At 37.7% G+C, this 14,782-nt stretch overlaps 1 protein-coding gene across 1 annotated transcript in view; it reads right to left on the reverse strand.

Moving 5' to 3' along the window:
• The window catches only part of ATOSA (atos homolog A), a 110,531-nt gene extending 96,003 nt beyond the window's left edge, over positions 1-14,528 (reverse strand). The window contains exon 1 of the mRNA XM_019747072.3: positions 14,424-14,528. The gene's annotated coding sequence lies outside the window, so the exon portion shown is untranslated. The remainder of the gene's footprint in view (positions 1-14,423) is intronic.
• Between the last annotated feature and the right edge of the window lie 254 nt (positions 14,529-14,782).

Consider the following 14,782-nt stretch of genomic DNA (forward strand, 5'->3'; position numbering starts at 1 on the left):
ATAGAGAACCTGACTAGACCAACCATCATTTAAGCAATAGAAAAGTTAGTTAAAGATCCTAAAAAAGATACCAGGCCCAGAAGAGTTTATGAGAGAATTCTACCAAACAATCAAAGAACAGATAATTCCTTTGTTACATAAACTGGCCAGAGCAAAGAAAAGGACAAAAAGCTTTCCATTTCATTCTGAGACAAACATAATCCTGATAACAAACCAAAATAGAAAGCACTTACCACCCCCAAGAAAACACAAGAAATAAATTTCATTTATGAACATAGAAGCAAAACTCCCCAGTACAGTAAATATTAGCACAGAATCTGGTAGTTTATGAAAGGACTATTACATTATGACCAAGAGTTTATTCTAGGAACACAGGACTGCTTCAATGTTATGAAGTCTATTAATACAAATCACCATACTTTCTGATTAAAGGAAATAGGAACCAAGCGATCATTTTATGCTGAAAAATACGCAAGACAAAATTTAATACCATTCCTATTAAAATGCCTTAGAGAGCTAAAAAGAGAAGAAAACTTCCTTATAGAGAATTTACCACAACCGTATAGCAAGCATCATACTTAATAGAGAAACATCCAAAACCAGCATTCCCTTCAAAATTGCGAACAGGAATACCTACTTCCACCCCTACTATTGGCTATTACATTGGAGGCTTTAATCAACATACAGGAAACATACAGGAAAAGAGGCATCAGATATAAGGAAATGGAAAGGCTGAGAGAAAACTACTTCAGAGGTTATAGTTAAACTAGTAGAACTAATAAGAGAATTCAGTACTACAGTCAAGTATATGATAAACATTTGAAAAAGTAATAGTCTGTAATCCTCCAACAATAACCAGTTAGAAATTGTTAGGGAAAGGGGATCCTTTCAAAACAGCAACAAAGCCACTACATCACTTAAAAACACATCTATGAAAAATGCTAAAGACTAACTATGAAAGAAACAATGACATAAAAGAAGCTTTAAATAACTGGAAAGACAGACTATGTTCCTGGATAGGAAGACTCAGCATTTTAAAGATAAAGTTTCTCAATCTATAAATTCAATGCAACCTCAAACAAAATCTCCAAAGAGATTTTTAATGGAATTTGACAAGTTGATTACAAAAGTTTACATGAAACACTAGAATTACGCTTAACACAGTAAAATGCTTACACTAAGAGCATGTGAAAACTAATACCAGTTAATGGAATGGCCTCTTTAAGCCTTGCTTCTCAGACTTACATAGAAAAGTGTATTAACTGAGGGGAATGGCAGATATGAGTGCCTGCACTATTTAAATCCCTCTCTTCTCTCTCACACCTAAATTTGCTTTCTCTTTTCAACCACTATAGGTGAAGTCTCTAAATTAAGTCACTACAGGATGTGACCGCTTTGCACTTTGATACATTTCTTTCAAATATACAAGCCTAGACTTTTGCAACTTCTCACATCAGTCTTTTTTGCATTTCTTAGTTACTTAAACCCCCAATCAAGTACATTTTAATATATGATTGCTTAGTATTACAGCAAATCATCACCATTTCTCTTTTGAGGCTCAAGAAGCCATAGAAATTTGACCTGGTGCCTTTGTGTTAGGTCAGCTAGAAAACACAAAATACAAACAATGCTGAAACAAAACATTTGTAACACACACAAAACCCCACTGTTTTACAACAGCACTGTTGCCAAAATGAGAAAAACACATTATACATGTTTTTAAAATGTAACTTAAAAATATATTTTGTCTCACCAATTTCTCTGGATCACCATACTTTTCCTCTTTTAAATTTAATAATTACTATATGTTCTTCGACAGCAAAAGAAGAACAGTGGAAAGAGTTATCACCTCCTTTCTGACTATGTTTTAAACATTAGGTTTTCCAAAAAATTTATGTTTTCTTCTTTCATCGGTCTACAGGTACTCTCTGAACTAGCCAAACCTTTGACTATGCCACACATGTTAATCAGCTTCCAAATCTACAATTCTGTACCTATCTTTCTTTTTCATAATCCCCAGACCTCAGCTATCTACCTCCCCCAGGATGACCCACAGATCCTTCCTCAGTATGTTAAATCAATAACATTTTTTAATTATTATTCCCTGAAATTTCTACTCCTCTCCTGCCTGCCTCCCCTCCCCTTTTTTTTGAGATGTATCACCATCTCCTATTCATTCATACAATATCTCCTGAGTAGCTGCTATGTGCCAAACACTGCTCTAGGTTTGGAACTACAGTGACCAAAACAAAGACCCCTGTCCTCATGGGGCTTACATTTTAGTAAGAGGAGTTAGAAAATAAGTTGAATAACTGATAGAATACACAAAAGGCAGGAAAACACAGAGCAGAGTCAGTGGGACTTGAAGAGAGTCTGTTTTATATAGGGTTGTCGGGGTAGGCCTAATTGCCATGCTCTCAAGGAGGTTAAAGGAGCAAAGACTTGAAGAGTTTTGAGCAAAGATGAAGTAGTTAAGGGAGTTGGCACGTGTCTAACTTAAGGAGGACTGCTACCGACTGAGGGGAGAGTCAGTGCAAAGGCAGAAACATTCCATTGTATGTTTGAAAAGAGTTACTGTGGCTGGAACACTGTGAGTCGGAGAGGGGGTGGAGGGGGTGGGTGGAAACAATAGGAGATGAGGTCAGAGAGAGGATAGGGGTCCAGATCATACAGGGCATAAGGACTTTGGCCCCAAAGGGGCCAAATATTAGGGCTTTGAGCAGAGACATTATGTAATCTTACTTATGTTTTAAAAGTGCCCTCTGATTGCTCTGTTGAAATTAGACTATAGTGGGGCAAGAACAGACACTACTAGCCGGTTCGTAGGATATTATTGCAATGTTCGTTGGATATTAAGAGCTAGTGTGGCTTGTACTGCCATCATCCCTCTTACCTAAGCTCGGGACCTCAGGGAACTCCTCTAGTCACTCCTCTCTCCCACTTCCCCAGCCATTTCCCAACCTGTTCCCAACATACACACCTCAATTCTATTTTCAAACACCAGGCCTCCATTTGGGTTTATCTAAACCATTGAAATGGCCTCCTAACTGGCCTCCCTGCCTCCAGTTTATCCCTCCTCCTAGTCTATTCTATCAGCCGGGTTATCCTTCTAATCACAAGGAATCTTAACATGGGACGCACACATAGAATTCACTGGGTGTGTGACCTTGGTGAGAAACGTGCATTTTCATCTTCACTAACATCTCACTGAAAGTTAGTATTTCCTTTGATGAAGAGGGTAACAAATCATAGTATTAGCGGAACCCATGACTGTCATCAACAGAAATTACAGATATCTTCATATCACATTTCAGTTGAAACATGTATCTCAAGACATCACTTACACTCATTGCTTTGACATTATGATAATCATTAGACCTACCAGTAGGTTTTTTTTTAATGTGCTAAGAACAACAAATATCATAATTAAGAAGTATTTTTAACAGTCTTAGATTCCTTTTCATTCCTATGTATTTTAATTTATACATTTAAAATGATTATTCTTAGGAATTCATAGGCTTTACTAGACTTCCAAAGGGGTTCGAGGCCAGAAAAGATATCTAGTATTGTTAGACCTGATCTTAGTACCGCCATGCTTTCAAATTCCTCAGGTGGCTTGCCAGCACGCAAGATAAAGTCCCAAATTTTAACAGTGCTGACAAGGTTCTCCGCATCTACGCTGGGCTCACTTTTTCTACTTTATTACAAGTCATTCCTCATCTCCGTCACTGCATTCTGGCCACACTTGAGCCCTGCTGGTCCTTGCAACGTGGCCCTTTCATTCCTCTGGACATTTGCTGCTTATGTTCCCTTTTCCTGCAGGGCTTACCCAACCATGGAAAACTCCTGCTCCATCTTCAAGACCCATTCTTTTCTAGTACGGTCTCCTCTTAGGCCAAATTACGTTCCCCTTCGTTCATGCTCCCACTGCACATCACACATACCTTTTCACATCCTATAGTGGTCTTGCTTGACTAGTTTGCCTCTCGCTGAACAGTAACACCTCATGGGAAGAGATTATCTTACATACCTGGGAGCCCTGAAGGGTGTTAACAGATGCTCCACAAATGACTAGTTGAACTGAACTAAGTTACTACCTTTTTAGAAAATTTATCTGATAACATGACTCACTTTAACTCATAAGAATATGATGAACTATGCCTCAGACTTTTTTCCTCAGTCTTCTTATTATCTGTAGCTTAAGAACGGGAAATTCTATTTGCTTTTATTCTACTAATAAATTTGTTAGCAAGTCATAGACTAGAAGAAGACATTTGTAATACACATATCTACAAAGGATTCAGAATCACCATTAAAAAAGATTCCTACAAATCAATAAGAAAAAGACAACCAATCCAATAAAAACTGGGCAAAAGACTTGAAAAGGAACTTGGAAAAAGAGGATATCCAAATGGTCAATAAAATCTGAAGTAAAGCTCACAAGGGCTTTGTATGATTCATCAGGGAAACACAAACTAAAACCACAATAAGAGACTACCATTTCCATCCCAGAAAGTCGAAGATTTAGGAGACTGACAATATCAAGTGTTTTCAAGGTTGTAGATATCATAAATTGTTGGTGGGGGGTGCAAAATGATACGATCTCTTTGGAAAACCATTGTTAGTTCCTACTAGAGTTAAATATGCAGTTGTTCCATTATACAACAATTTCATTCTTTATCTCCAAGAGAAATGAGTGCATGTGTTCTCTCACATTTATAGCAGCTTTATTCATAAAATCCAAAAGATGAAACAACCCACATGTTCATCAACAAACAGATAAATTGTGATACATGTATATAATGGAGCACTATCCATCAATTTGAAAAAAAAGGATAATTGGCTCTAGCAACAAAATGAATAAATCTCAGGGATTCTATGTTACATGAAAGAAGTCATACACAAAAGAGTTCTAATACAGGATTCCAATTATATAAAGCTTAAGAACAAGCAAAACTAAAAGCTGTTTCTAGAAATCAGAAAAGAGATCAACACTTCAGGGAATAGAAAGAAAAGTGCACAAAAGAATCTCATGGGATGCAGGAAATATTCTAGTTTCATCTTGATGGTGGTTTTCCAGATGTATACATAAGTAAAAATTCAAACTACATGCTTAAGATTAGTATACTTTATGTACTTTACTATATGTATGTTATTACTAAGTAAAATAAATAAAGTTGGTCAAACCTGCAGGAGCAGTGGTGTTTTGGGAAACTCAAACCATGGCAAAAAATCCACTTGGAAAATGGTTTTAATATAGTCCAAACCAAACCACCAATTGACCCAGTGGAAAGAATAAGAAAGCTATTCTTGGATGAGTAAAAAGGAGAATGAAAATAGAAGTATTTTGAAAGCAAAATCACCCCACACAAATGTACCATGTTCATAAAAGCGTGCCCCAGCTGTGGACCCGTAACAACCTGGGTTAAGCCAATGGTTCATAAATCACTGAACACCGTGACAATATTGGCCTCCTAACCATTAATCAGTACATGTTTAATTTTCACAGTTTATTTTTATTGAGATATAATTGATGTATAGCATTGTGTAAGTTTAAGGTGTACGACATGTTGGTATGATACATTTATGTATTGCAATATGATTACCAATGTAGGGTTAGCTAACACCTCATGCCTACTTCCTACTTCCTCTTTTCTTGTCTGTGTCTCCACACTGACAGCACTTGGGACTAAAGAACATTTTATTCCTTTCGCAGTTCAGGCGTGAGACAGAAAAATGAGTTTGAGGGAGATCATTTGGCTAAGGAGAAAGGGTGTGATCTCCAAGACTGACACTCTCACATCCTTGTAAGTACACCCAGCCATCCTGGATCGGTCCTCCTAATGCAACCCCCAAATCTCTTCAGTCCTGCCTCGTGCCTTCCACAGCCTTTAGTATAGTCTCCTAGTTAGTCTTCTTTCCTCAGCTGTCCTCTCCACCCCCGATTCCATTGTCTAATAGCCAGAATGATTTACCCAAAAAGTAGGTCCAATCATGTCATTGCACTTAAGTAGTTCCCTTTGTTTCAGAATAAAATCCAAACTGCATGGTGGCAAAGAAGGCCGTTTATGATCTGTCCATGCATATTTCCCTCCAGTCTTATCTCCTCAGCAGGCATTCTGTGCAAGTCCTTAGAATGTGACATCACATGCAAATGTCCCCAGGTTAGCCCTCGGAGGATCACCACAAAGCAGAGTTCTAGGGGTGTCTTATCTTGCCCCCTTCTGTAGTACTTGGATTTAGTATTTATGAGAATCGGAGGAGTACTAGTGACATCAGTAGCAATTCTGTCGTCTGGTTTCTTGCCCTTTTCTCCCAGAACTGTCAGCTGTAGCGTGAGATTTCCAAACCTGGCATAGATTAATTAGTAGATATGGGGGTTTCCAGAACACAGCTTCCTCTTCTTTAATACTCAAAATATGTTTGCGTGTGGCATCAAGTACTTTATTCTCAAGGTATAAATCCTTTAGAATATAAATGTTAGATTCTTAGTATGGAATTAGATTAACCACCAGTGGAGGAAGAAGGTAGATACGTAGTCTCTTTCTAGTCCTTTCACATGGACAACACTGTCACCTTCTTGGTGGGGCTTTCCATGCCAAATTAAAATTTGCTCAGAACCAGATTATGTTAAACTACAAATCCCTCAGAAGAAATACAGGAGCATGAATAATATGTATTAATGTCCGTGGGTAAAGTATCAAAACCTGTGGATATTGCCTATGCAGCTGCAGGGTTGGAAGCCTATAATACATTATCAGTAGTACAGGGGTACAAACCTAGCATCCAAGATTTGGCTTCAGGGAGTCTCTACCCCTTCCTCCCCTATAGAAAAATGTTGTGAGCTGATATATTTTGGGAGAAAAGGAGTCCACAGCTTTTGGATTCTCAGAGGGATCTAAGACCACTTCAAAAACAAAAAAGCCTTAGAGTGATTATGCTTATCATTTATACCTAGAAGCAACTACCCATCACACTCAAAGTAGTGATATCTAGCAAACTTGAATACTGCAGACCAAACTGCTTACAATTCCTGAACACAATTAAAGATAATCAAGCAATATATTACTATTGTTTTAAAATTGCCGCTTTCCTTTATTGGAAAGAAAGCAAGACAGACTTCTTGTCTCATGGAAGTAATCTCTGGTTCAGATTTTCTTATATATATATTTACCTCAAACATATCTTTCTTTGGCAAAGAAAGAAAAAGAAAGAAAGAAAAAAGGAAGGAAGGAAGGAAGGAAGGAAGGAAGGAAGGAAGGAAGGAAGGAAGAAAGAAAGAAAGAAAGAAAGAAAGAAAGAAAGAAAGAAAGAAAGAAAGAAAGAAAGAAAGAAAGAAAGAAAGAAAACTTTAACTAAAGCAAAGATATCCCTTGCTTATGGTTAGGTCATCAAACCATCAGTTCTCCCTAAGTTAACTTATAAATTTAACATGATCCCAATAAAATTACTTTTACATTTTTTTCTTTTTCTAGACAGGTTGATATTGAAAAACCTCTATTCTTAAAACAATGTGGTGGTGGCACATGAATTAGAGTGATCAATGGAATAAAATGGAAAATCCAGAATAAGCACAAGTACATATGGAAATACAGAATATGATAAAGTGATTTTTTTTTTCAAATCACTGAGGCAAAAAGAATCAAGGACTTTGATATCCCAATACAACTGGATAGTCATTTAGAAAAAGACAAATTATACCCTTTCTCACATCACACACAAAAATAAACTTTAAATGGGTAAAGAATCTGAATGTGAAAAATAAAACCATGGTAATACTAAAAGAAAACATAGGTGATTTTCTCTATAATGTGGGTATAGGGAAAGGATTTCTAATCATGATTCAAAATCCAGATGCAATAAAGAAAAAACAAATATATTTGACTATATAAAAATTTTAAATTTTGCATTAAAAACGCTAAGAAAAATTAATATATAAATGAGAAATTGGGAGAGAATATCTGTAATATGTATAAAAGAAAGGTCTAATATTTCTAATACATAAGTAATTTTTTTTTTTTTTTAAGGAGGACACAGCTCACAGTGGCCCATGTGGGGATTGAACTGGCAACCTTGGTGTTATCAGCACCACACTCTAACCAACTGAGCTAACTGGCCACCAGATAAAGAATTTTAAAGATAGAGAAATAAGATCAAAATCTTATAGGAAAATGGGCAAAAGACATGAATGAACAATCACAAAGGATAGAAAAATGGCATTTAAGAGATACTTAATTTCACTCATAATAAGCCAATTTTTTTCCAGGTGTTTACTCAAGGGAAACAAAACATACGTCTATACAAAGATTTGTACACAAATGTTCATAGCAACTATGATGTGGTAGTTCCAAACTAGAAAAATACAAATGTCTATTATCACATGACTAGATAAACAGTTTTCCTTTTGTTATTTATTTCTAACTTCATCCCATTTATAGTCAGAGAAGATACTTTGCATGGTATCTAAATTTTTAAATATATTGAGACTTAAGTTGTGCCCTAACATACTCGTATAGTTGATGCTAATAAATGTCCCATGTGCACTTCAGAAGAATGTATATTCTGTTGTTGGGTAGAGTGTTCTGTATATGGCTATTAGATCTACTTGGTTTATTGTGTTAAGTCCTCTATTTCTTTAAAGAGGAGGGGAAGAATAATAGATGAAGAGTTAGAATTAGAAGAGACATAGAAGGAATATGACTGGAGGGGGAGAAAGGATGGAGGGAGCATTACTGGACGTATGGAGGATTTAGAGAAAAGCAAGTAATCTCATGGCTTGTTATGATTAATTTTTTATTTGGTGTTGTTACTACTAATCACAACTATTAATAATAGTAATGTAGTTAGCACAAATATGGTCCATAGTCAAAACCTGACAAATATTATTAATATTTTCTTTTAATTGATGTGATGACTTCTCTACACAGTGAATGAGTTCACTCACTGGCTCATTCACTTGTCACACTGTGCTAGGTTATGCTGAGGACACAGTGGTGACAGAGACAGCCCAGGCCTCTCCCTCTTGGAGATCACCACCCGGTCAGGAAACAAACCTCTCCCTGGACAGTGATGACCCGAGTGTGCAGACCTAGGGAGCCACTCTGGCTCCAAGAATGGGGGACCCCAGGAGCACGGAACAGCAAAACAAAAACATGATACAAAAATAGAGAGAACAGCGCAACGGACACTCATTTCCCTGTCAGCCAGATTCAGAACTTGCAAGATTTTGCCACTCTTGCTTCATCTAATGGGGAGGTACATATCTCCCTTACCTAACACCATATACAAAGTTAATGTAAGATAGATCAAGGACCTAAATGTAACACCTGAAACAATAAAACTCTTAAGAAAAAAATAGGACAAAAGCTTTGCAACATTGGATTTGACAATGATTTCTTGGATATGACACTAAAGGCACGGGTAACAAAAGAAAAAATAGACAAATTGGACTTCATGAAACATCTTTTAAATTGAACATCAAAAGATACTATACACTGGTCCCGCCTGGTGGCTCAGGCGGTTGGAGCTCCGTGCTCCTAACTCCAAAGGCTGCTGGTTCGATTCCCACATGGGTCAGTGGGCTCTCAACCACAAGGTTGCTGGTTCAACTCCTTGACTCCCGCAAGGGATGGTGGGCTTCACCCCCTGCAACTAGCAATGGCAACTGGACCTGGAGCTGAGCTACACCCTCCACAACTAAGGCTGAAAGGACAACAACTTGAAGCTGAACGGCACCCTCCACAACTAAGATTGAAGGGACAACAACTCGACTTGGAAAAAAGTCCTGGAAGTACACACTGTTCCCCAACAAAGTCTTGTTCCCCCTCCCCAATAAAATCTTAAGAGAAAAAAAAAAGATGCTATCCACAGAGTAAAAAGGCAACCCAAAGAACGGGTTGCAAGTCATATATCTGGAAGGGCTTAGTATCCAAATATATAGAGAACTCCTAAAACTCAGCAACAACAACAAACAACCCAATTCAAAAATGGACAAAGGACATGAATGGACATTTCTCCAAAGAAGATAGACAAATGGTCAATAACCACATGAAAAGATGCTAAACATCATTAATCATTAGGAAAATGCAAATCAAACCTATAAGATGTACCAACTCACACTCATTAGAATGGCTGCTGTCAAAAAAAGAGAGAATAACAAGTGTTGTGACGATGTAGAGAACCTGGAACCCTTGTGCACTGTCGGTAGGAAAGTAAAATAGCATAGCTGCTATGAAAAACATATGGTGGTTCCTCAAAAAATTAAAAATATAATGATCATATGATCCAACAATTCCACTTCTGGGTACTCAAAAGAATTAAAAGCAGGATCTGGAAAAGATATTTGTACACTTGTGTTCATAGCAGCATTATTCAAAATAGCTAAAACTTGGAAGCAACCGCAGTGTTCATCCATGGGTGAATGAACAAGCAAAATGTGGTATATACATACCATGGAATATTATTCAGCCTTAAAAGGAAAGAAATTCTGCAACATGCTACAACATGGATAAACTTTGAGGACATTATGGTAAGTGAAATAAGACAGGCACAAAAAGACAAATACTGTATGATTCCTCTGCACTTAGAGTAGTCAAAGACAGAGAGTATAGTGGTGATTGCCAGTGGCTGGCGGGAGGGGAGAGTGGGACATTATTGTTTAACAGGTAATAGAGTTTCAGATTTAAGAGATGAAAGAGCTATGGGGGTGGATGGTGGTGATGGTTGCACAATGTGAATGTATTTAAACCACGGAACTGTACAGTTAAAAATGGTTAAGGTGGTAATTTTTACATCATGTGTAATTTACCATAAAAAAAAAAAGAGAAAAATCACTGAACTGTATACTTTGAAAGGGTGAATTAATGATAAGGTATGTGAATTATGTCACTAAAGCTATAACCAAACAAAAAAATGACATAGCAAAGAAGACTCTTCCCTACCACAGATGCCATTTGATAAATGTAGTGGCAGCGATGGTATAATTGGAAAATTATCATTTTGCAACCATCATGGAAACGATTGGTTTGAACAAGAATGAATGAGAAATCAAGGGGGAAATGCTTGATGAGCAGGGTATTTGCATGGTTTCATTGTCTTTCCAAAGACAGTTTATTGGTTGTAAGTGTACAGTAATAAGTATACAGTGAAGAAGTAAACAGTGACTAGGTGGTTAAAATTAACATCACGCAATAGATGCAGACAGATATCATGTGTCTCCATAGTGCACAAAATTGCTCATGTAATAATCCAGCCAGGGACGCATAATCTGAATCTAATTATGAAGAAGCACCAGATAAACCAATTGAAGAACACATAAAATAATTGGCCTACATTCTTCAAAAATGTCAAGGTCATTAAAGACAAAGACTGAGGAGCTCTTCCAGATTAGAGGAGACTAAAGACAGTGATATAATCTCATATAGTGTGTGTGGGGAAATATTATTTGCACAATTGACAAAATTGGAATATAGACTGTAGATTAGGTAAAATTATTTTATCAATATTAAATTTCTGAAATTTGTTAATTATATTGTGGTTATATAAAAGAATACCCTTATTTTTAGAAAATATATACTGAAGGAGCACCGACTCTCCAATAGTTCAGAAAAAAATAAAGCAGTGGGGGGATGAAGGACGGAGAGAAGAGGGAAAAGAAGGAAGAGACAAAAGGATAAAGCAAATGTGGCAAATGTTGAAAAGCTGGTGAATCTGGGTATAGGGTATACAGAAGCTCTGTACTATTCTTACAATGTTTCAGTAAATAAAAGTTTAATAGAAAAGTGTTCGTAAGAAATGCTCATTAAAGTCACAAAATGATACTGTTAAACTCATTTCCCTTTCATATGGGAGCCCCGGAGAGCAGTTTACTTATCCAAAGAGGATAAACCAGGAAAATCCTAGTCCCAAACCTACACTATGTCACAGAAAACTTGTTACCAGACAGTGGAACCACAGGAGGCCTAGGAATGTTGTCTGGGACTTCAAGAAACAAACAAGTGACTGTTAAGTAAGAATAGCAGTAAACAGAGCTATTAAAGAACAAAATTCAACTGACCACACTTACAGATCTAATTGGCTTTATTGAACGATTCATGAACGAAGCAGCAACCCACCCAGTAAAATAAGAAAGTGCTCCTGAGGAGTTGTACAAAACAGAAGGTTTTTATAGCCAGAAACATGGTAGGACAAGAAAGTTAAAAGAGTGGATTATTTCAGGCAAGGATACCTTCGTTTAGGTGAAGGCAGGAGATCTTATCAGGCAGATCACTAGAACAGACCAGGACATTCCAGACTGATTGGTTTAAAATTCCACTCCTGGGAGAGGTTAAAAACTGCAGTTAGGTTAGGTATTAAGTCTTAGTGGGGCTTACCACAAGTGACTCCATTTTGGATCTGTTGTTTCTGTTTAATAGGGCAACATGAAAAATGAACAGAATGAAGGGAAGGTCAATCCCTCTGAGAGAAGGGGGGTCAGTCCTGCTTTGAGCAGCTTGGGGGACTATGACTCTATAACCATAACAGTCAATCTCTTCCATAACCTCTTCTCTTTTCAAGTACACTTTCTAACCTTGAGAGAAAAGGCTGCTTCCTGAATCCCACTCGCCATTCACAGTTAACTCCTCACCAGAGTCTTAATACTTCAAACAGAAAGCAAAGTCTTTCATTTGTGATAATGTCTTCAAATGTAAATCCTTGGTCAGAGTAACACACATAGAAATGCATTAAATGGTGATTAGCTAACTAATCAGTACAATCCACAATTGTAAAGGACTAAGAAAAAACTAGGAATAGATTTTCTCATTTTGGAAAAGAGAGGCATTGAGAAAAAGAAAAAGAAAGAAATTTCTGGGAAGAGAGGGAAAGAAAGAAAGAGGAAAGGAGAGGTACTTACTACTTTTATAATTTGCTAGAAAGCTAATTCTAGGATTCCTGGTGAACCACTTAATGAAATAATTATTTTTAAACTGTAGGATACAAATTTTACTGCTCACAAGTTTTATGAAGTTTGCTTATCAGACTGACTATATAACAGAACTCACGTTTTGGAGGAGTTTTTGAATCAAGGTAAGATGCTAAATTGAGGCACTTTTCTTTGCCTCAGTTTCTCAGTCTGTAAGGTGGGAATAGTTATATCTAAAATCTACCTCACAAAATTATTGGTACTAAAAAGATAATTTCTGTTTAATTGCTTTAGTAAAGAAATAATACAGCACCAATTTAAAATTGTATCCTTTTTTTTTTCTTCTTCTATTCCAGTTGGTCTGAACAAATTCTCCTTCAGCCTCTTACTTTAACCCCTAGGTCACTCACCCCAGCATTACCCAATTTTTCACAAATAGCTAATTGTTTCATCAACATATTACAGGAATCTCCTCCCTTCCTCCCTGGTAAAATGACGTTTCTTAGTTGACCAGTGGTCACAACCTCAAATCCCCCAGGGCTCAACCAGGTAACAATTCCACACCGCTGGCTGATGTGCGGTGAGCAGTAGGAAATGGTGAAGACTGAACCAATGGAGACAGCATGCTCTGCCTGAAAGCCTTCAAATACAAAAACACATCCAGGCAAGTGGGTCAGTTTAGCTCCCAAATCCTGAGATTGATTATTTTGAAATTTCACATTTGGCATGTTCACTGGCCTGGAGCCATCTGCCCAGTATTTATTAACCTGCATAGCTCTTGCTGGTCACGTATCATTGCAAAATCATTGGCCTTTATTTGGTACAATGGTACTACTGAACAAGAAGTTCACAAAATGTTTCACGTATAGTTGACCCTTGAACAAGCAGGGGGTTAGGGGCGCCGCACCCCACGCAGTTGAAAATCCATGAATAACTTTTGACTCCCCCAAAGCTTCACTACTAATATCCTACTGTCCCCTAGAAGCCTTACCAATAACACACACTGTTGATTAACACTCATTTCGTATGTTATATGTATTATTGTATTCTTACAATAAAGTAAGCTAGTCAAAAGAAAATCACAAGGAAAATACATTTACAGTACTATACGTATTTACTGAACAAAATCTGTGTATAAGTGGACCCACGCAGTTCAAATCTGTGTTGTTCAAGGATCAACTGTATTTGCAGACCTTTACCCCAAAGCTTGAATTCTGTTGTCTCTCTTTCAGAACCAAGCTATGGTTACAAAACAACAAGTTACAGATTATTTTTCACATTGACCTTTTAACATAAACTGTGTACGGGTCCCTTTCACCCCTCCAAGACTGCACCCAATTTCCATCTTATCCCTCTTGAATACTCCAGATAACTCTTACCTCATCCAATTACAAAGCTATCTTTTTACCTCGTCTCTTCAACCTCTTCACCTGGGCCCACCATGCACCGCCCCATACTCCCCTTTCCCATCGCTTATCCCCTTACCCTCAACCCCCTTCACACTCGTTTTTCAGACACATACCTACTAGGTCTTGTCCACAGGGGCCAGAAGCATTCCCTGCCACAGAAGATGAGAGGAGAACCTGGGGGTCTGAGAGGGCAGCAGCAGTGAGTTGGCTGCTCCAACTAAATAGATCAAGACAGAGGGCGGAGTCTGTGGGAGGGGAAACCCCAAAGGAGCTCATGAGAGAGAGAGGCCAGGAGCCCTGGCTTGGTGGAGGAGGGGGCCCCTGGGTTGTCACAGCCTGGCTAACCCCAAATAGTTTTGTTGTTGTGGCCTGGCTCCTGATATTGCAGTCTGATTCATCCAGCCTGCAGTAAAGCAGCTCTGGAAGTTTTTATTGTTATAATGATAATGATGTGGAACCGGGTTGACATCTG

This window comes from Rhinolophus sinicus, chromosome 3, assembly GCF_057876585.1.
Source record: "Rhinolophus sinicus isolate RSI-liver-muscle chromosome 3, RSI-T2T, whole genome shotgun sequence".
Classification (NCBI taxonomy): domain Eukaryota; kingdom Metazoa; phylum Chordata; class Mammalia; order Chiroptera; family Rhinolophidae; genus Rhinolophus; species Rhinolophus sinicus.